Genomic DNA, 7,028 nt, shown 5'->3' with positions numbered 1-7,028 from the left:
CCTGATGTTAACAACTGGAATGGTGTATGTGAACACCTGCATATCCTGGCACGGTTCCCAGGGAAGCTAAGTGTGTGTCCTGGAAGTGGGTGTGGTGTTCTGGACTGGTTGTGTTGTGTGTTACAGGTCCTATGGTCCCAAAGCATGGTATAGAACATAACCTGCCAGTGCGATGTGCATATCTGACCCTGACGTAGGTGGCTGCAAATGCATATATATGCTATCCCCCACCTGACAGGTAGTACTACATGTACATACCTCTGTAGAAATAAAGATGTCAGCACCCTATAAATACTACAGGTGCATAACAGATGCCCAGTAATTCGAATAGTGCACTCTGCTAATCCGTCTCACTCAAGTGTTATAATATAGTTAGGTAGGGGTTTGAATGCTCACTGTGTGGGTGGGTGAATGAGTGGGTTTGTGTGTGTGAAAGGCTGTGAGAGGGAAATGTCCCTTTCGGCAATTGGGAAAACACAATACAGGATGCACATTCCCCTTTCTAAACACTGATGATGTCAGCACCCTATAAGTACAGCAGGAGAAGGGAAACTTCCCAGTAATGCAAATAGCATGCTCTGCTAATGCATTCGTCTCGAGTGTCATAACGTAGTTAGGTAGGGGTTTGCATCCTGTACATGCTCAGTGTGTGTGGAGGGGGTTAGTGCGTGTTCAAGACTGTTTGAAAGAAGTATCTCTTTTGCCAACTAGGAGAATACACTACAGGATGCACATTCCCCTTTTTAAACACTGATGATGTCAGCACCCTATAAGTACAGCAGGAGAAAGGAAGCCTCCTAGTAATGCAAATAGCACGCTCTGCTAATGCATCCATCTCGAGTGTCATAACATAGTTAGGTAGTGGTTTGAATCCAGCAAATGGCAAGTGTGTGTGTTTGGATGAGGGGGGTTAGTGTGTGTGCAATATTGCGTGAAGGAAATGTCCCTTTTGGCAACTGGGAGAACACACTACAGGATGCACATTCCCCTTTCTAAACACAGATGATGTCAGCACCCTATAAGTAAAGCAGGAGAAGGGAAGCCTCCCAGTAATGCAAATAGTGCGCACTGCTAATGCGTCCGTTTCGAATATCATAACATCGTTAGATAGTGGTTTGAATCCTGCAAATGGCAAGTGTGTGTGCTTGGATGAGAGGGGTTAGTGTGTGTGCAATATTGTGTGAGAGAAATGTCCATTTTGGCAACTGGGAGAACACACTACAGGATGCACATTCCCCTTTCTAAACACAGATGATGTCAGCACCCTATAAGTACAGCAGGAGAAGGGAAGCCTTCCCGTAATGCGAATAACATGCTCTGCTAATGCGTCTGTCTCGAGTGTCATAACTTAGTTAGGTAGTGGTTTGAATCCAGCAAGTGTGTGTGTGTGGATTAGGGGGGTTAGTGTATGTGCAATTTTGTGTGAGGGAAATGTCCCTTTTGGCAACTGGGAGAACACACTACAGGATGCACATTCCCCTTTCTAAACACAGATGATGTCAGCACCCTATAAGTACAGCAGGAGAAGGGAAGCCCCCCAGTAATGCGAATAGCGCACTCTGCTAATGCGTATCTCCTGAGTGTCATAATATAGTTAGGTAGGAATTTCAAATCTGTAAATGGCATGTGTGTGTGTTTGGATGTGGGGACTCTGCATGTGTGCAATTCTGTATGAAAAACATGTGCTTTTTTGAAATCAGGGGATCACACTATATGATGCACATTACTCTTTCCAAACAGTGATGATGAAAGCACCCTATACATACAGCTTGAGAAGAAACATCTGCCAGTACTCAGAATAGCACAACCTGCTACAGTGTCACTCTTAAGTACCATAACATATTTAGGTAGGGGTTTGAAACCTGCAAGTGTGTGTGTGTTTGGATTTGGGGAGTTTGTGTGTGTGAATTTCCGTATGAAAAACATGTTAGTTTTGGCAATCAGGAGATCACACTACCTGATGCACATTACCCTTTCAAAATACTGATGTTGTCAGCACCCTATAAGTACAGCCAGAGAAGAGGAACTATCTAGTAATCCGAATAGTGCGCTTTGCTAATGCGTCTCTCTCACGTGTCGTGACTTAGTTAGGTAGGGGAATAAATCCTGCAAGTGTGTGTGTGTGTGTAAATGCAAGTGTGAGAGAACAGATCCTTTTGGCAAATACTACAATACACCAGATGCTGCATATTCCCCCATTAAACACAGGGGATGTCACCACACTATCAGCACAGCCAAACAGGGCTAGTTGGCTAGTAATGCCAATAGTGCGCTCAGCTACTGTGTCTATTACCATTGTCAGAGTACAGATAGGTATGTTTTGGTAACCCACAACTGCCACGTGTGTTTGTGTCACACAGTATGACCTTGTGTAGGTCTTTGTACATAACAATGCATGCCATTGCCTAAACCAGCAATGGCATTGCACACATGATGTATGTGTGTGACACATACACATAAATACCTGTGACCTGCAGTAGTTACCATGTCTGACACATGCCTCGAGTGGATAAATGGTATTTGCAGTGTATACCAATATGACTGTGTCTTACTGTGCAGGGTCCGCATGTGGTATGTGTCTATACAGTGTGGGTGTATATGGTAAAATACCTACAGCAGGGGGCACACATCTGGTCTGGGCCATATAGTGTGCACGTAGTCGATGTACAGGTGCTGCATGTTCCCACCTGTTGTGGTAGTGGTAACATGTCATTCCACTGCAATTCAGTGACCACATGATGTGAACCCTTCAACTAGTGTGTTGTAGCTACAGTAATGCTCACGTACAATGTTTGGCTGGATGCAGCCCAGCCATATAAACACAGTTCTTGAGACTGTCATATTGCAAGTGTTGTTATGGAGGATAGGTGGTCTTCCTGTGTATGGGAGGGTTGTGTGTGCCAGGCTATGAACCAGATGGCAGTCTGACACACTGTTAGCTGCACATGATTAGGCCCTGATGCTTTGTGCTGTGCCAACAACCTGGAGGTGTGTGTATCTGTGGTACCTTGGGATACCACCCCCCTGTCCATGTATGTTACATGTGTAGGGGATGACAGGCATGATATGGGGCATAACCTGTCAGTGATGGGTAACACCTGTGAGCCATGAATCAGGAATCTGGTACAGCACAGACATTGCAGTTCACCGTGCTGAGGACAGTGTCCGGTGCATGCATCTTCCGGTGTACACTGCTGTTGTTGTGTAGCAGCACTGTTAGTTTCCTAACCTGTGTGATACCCATGGAAGTGGCTATGTAAACCATGTCCTGCAGCATAAGGCAGTATGTGTGTACCAAGGAGCTTTGCCATTATACATCAGGCCATGTGTGTCACGTGCAAGATGACCCTTGCACATCATTGTGGCTTCCCTAGCATGTAAGCACACATTGACAGCCAGCGGATACCCTATGAATGACAGTGGAGACTGAGCATAATGTAGACATACAACACCCTTCCCACATATAGTGGTAGCATACCTGGTGAGGGTATGTTGGCAACCAAGATCAGGCTTATACTGGCCTGTGCCACATGCTGAGAGATCCATTCTATGTTCCCTATCATGTAGTCCAGGGAGGTATGTCTCAGGTCAGCCATACTGGCATGGTCAATGAGTGAGTCATATGTGTCCATGCCTCTGACTGACCTGTATGCATGTGTTCTGTGGTGGACCATAGTGCCCCTGAGGCATATCACTGTGACCTTCACCAGATACAGCCTGTTGAGCGGGACCCCAGTGCAGCACCCAAGACAGGTACCTGACACGTCTGTAGCAGGTGTCTTGTGTAGCCCTACAGGCTGTGAGCGTGTGGCACAGGGGATGTGTGTGCCATGTGTGGCATGTGCTCTGTTCTGACAGAACATACGCCTGTGTGCCAGCTGCGGAGGTGTGTGATGCTCAGGCAGGATGCTATTCTGAGTCCCCACATATGCCCCAGTGTATTCAGCATGCTGTCAGTGCGTGTCAATGTCTGACTTGTATTGTAGTCACTGTAATATATTTTATTTATTTATTTATTTATCCTACATTTGTTGACCGGGATAGTCCAACTGGATGCATGTCCATTTCCAGGGGAGGCCCAGGGAGAAAAGCTACAAAGGTAAGCAGATACAGCATTACATAATACCAGCATTACATATTACAAACAGATTATTTACAGAGATTACATAAGTAAGCAAGTTAAACATGTTCCACAGGTTAATGTTAGTCCTGAGCACAAGTCAGGATTAAATTAAATTACACAGTAAACTGGTTAACAGATTTTACACATTCGAGTTAGCCAGGCTTGATACAATGACATAGCCAGTTAAGTGACAAATGTTGTTTGAGTCTAGTGTTAAATTGACCTAAGGTGGAAAGTAAGGTAATATCAGCTGGAAGTGAGTTCCAGGATCTACTTACAGAGTTTGCAAAGAGAGAATCACCGGCTGTGTTATTAAATTTGCTAGTCTGAATTAGTAGTTTGTTAGAGGATCGAAGCGGTCTAGGATTGTTATAGGGGGTGATAATATTTGAAGTGCAGGAGTATTGTCCGGATTATTGAGGATTTTATAGGCCATAATCTGTTGGTTATACTGTATTAGGCTGGGTATTTCAAGCCAACCAAGCTGATTTAGATTGATGCAATGATGTGTCCTAAAAGGCAGCCCAGTGGCAAACCTGGCAATGTGGTTGTAGCACATTGAGTGTTTGTTAAGGACAGTCTTGTTCATATTCGAGAGTAGAGGGGATGCATACAGAAGTGTTGAAAGAAGGTGTGAGCGAGCTATGGCACCTTTAGCTGGAGGGGTTAGGAAGGCTTTTATTCTGTAAAGTGACCCTAGCTTTTTATTGATGGCTTTGATAATTTGGTTAACATGTAGGTCACATTTGAGATTATTGTCTATGATGACACCTAATAGTTTAGTAGATGGGTCAGGAGAGATTATTGTGCCATCAGTTGATGTTATGGTAAAGGTGAAAGCGGTAGACCTACGTGTTGGTGAAATAACAGCAGTTTAGTTTATTTGGGATTTAGGATCAGATGATGTTCAGAAAGCCAGTTTTCTATTATATTAAAGGTGGTCTGGGTAGCTGACCATAACTCTACTGGAGATGTGGCTGAGCAGATCAGAGTAGAGTCTTCAGCATATTGGATACAGCTGACTTTTGGGATGACAGTATAAAGGTCGTTAATGAAGATGGAGAACAGCAAGGGCCCTAGTATAGAGCCTTGTGGTACTCTGAGGGTGTCAGGTAGAAGGTTAGAGAGTTTATTCTGCCAGAGGCCAGCCTGCTGTCCACCATGCAGGTAGGATTGAAACCATTGGAAGACTCCAGTATCTAGACAGAATGTTTGCAGGGTGTGGATTACAAGTTGGTGATCAACCATATCGTATGCCTTGGAAAGATCCAAAAAGAGGGCTGAGGATATATAATTAGTGTTGCAAGTATGGTTTATGGTGTTAGTAAAGGCTAGGAGGCCTGAAGTAGTGCTGTAATGAGGACGGAAGCCATGCTGAGTGTCTGCCATAAGGCAATTTTGGATTAGGTGTTGCATGAATTGTCTATGAATACATTTTCCATAATATTTGCAAGTGGAGAGAGTATAGCTATTGGCCTATAATTGGAGAATTCAGTAGAGCTGCCTCCTTTGTGAAGTGGGATTACATAGGATATTTTCCAGATGGTGGGAAATTTAGATTCTACCATGGTTCATTTGATTAGTTTTGAGACGGGGTAAGCAATAGCATCATCTGATTTTGATAGGTACTCGGCAGGGAGTTGATCATCAGAAAGTGTAGTGGGTTTCATTGTTTCAATCAAGGTATGGAGAAGTGAAGTGGCGACTGGTTGGCAACTGAATGCAAGTAGGTTTCTAGGGGTTCTACTTTCAGGACCAGGGGAGCTAGTGGCTAGCTAGGGCTTGAAATGTCTCAGTAAAGAATTGGTCAAAACTATCAGAAACATCTTCAGGGTTTTTTTCAATAGTAGCAGCAGGGATTGGGGTTGAAGTTTGTCCAGGATGTAGTATATATGACATGCCACCTGACAGGGTATGGCATTACTGGGTTCAGAAAGCCCAGTCCCCAGATTAGCTGTGTGGTGGCATCCCACACATGTGTTGTACGTTCCTGGCCAAGGGTGATGGCTGACTGCATACATGTGGCAGCTGTGACATTGCCACATGACTCACATAAACCACAATTGGACCATAGAGGTGATTCATAGGTTACCTTTGCACATGCTACCCTAGTAGTGTGATTGTCATGGTGAGTACCAACACATAGGGCCAATGGGGAACAACATACTGAAGGTGTGTATGTGTGGGTGTACCGCTACTGTTTCATAGCACTGGCATATATGACTGCACATGTGGGTAAATGCCAGGTAAGACATGTGCAATGTGTCACAGACAACGTACATGCGTACAGGACAGACAGTGACGTTCTGTCATGTGTAAAGTTGGCATACGTATCGTACGCTATGCAGATGTCACTAGGAGTCTACAGAAGCACTGTAACTCTGCATTGCAGGTGTAAGCAGTGTTCCAGGGAACCCCAAGCGAACATGCATGCAAACAAAGCTACAGTAAACAGGGCTGGAAGTAGTGCATTGTACAACAAAGAAGGGGTAACAATAACAGTAAGTAACAATGCAAATATGTAGGCACTATCAACATGTACCCAGGAATACACAGCACAGATGCCCATGGTAGAACTGATATTATGTCATAGTTATTTGTGATTTGGATTACCTTGGTACTGCACACATATCTACATGCGCAAACATCCACATTGCATAGTCATTGTGGGCAACTTGATACCATTACTGTACATGTCCACCATTGCATATCACTACTTGCGTTAGCTTTCCCCCTGTGCTACCCATGTGGGCATGCTGGGATATACACACAGTCATAGCAGCACACTGTACTGTTACCAACATGATACTACTAATACACTTCTATGTAGTCACCCTGGGCATCAGCAACGTGTTTACCTGTTCCCACAATGATGTTGGAGATTGCAGGAGGTGGCACAGTGTCA

Source organism: Protopterus annectens, chromosome 7.part1 (genome assembly GCF_019279795.1).
Source record: "Protopterus annectens isolate FY-2018-M chromosome 7.part1, PAN1.0, whole genome shotgun sequence".
In the NCBI taxonomy this organism is placed as follows: domain Eukaryota; kingdom Metazoa; phylum Chordata; order Ceratodontiformes; family Protopteridae; genus Protopterus; species Protopterus annectens.
This window is presented reverse-complemented; position numbering follows the sequence as displayed.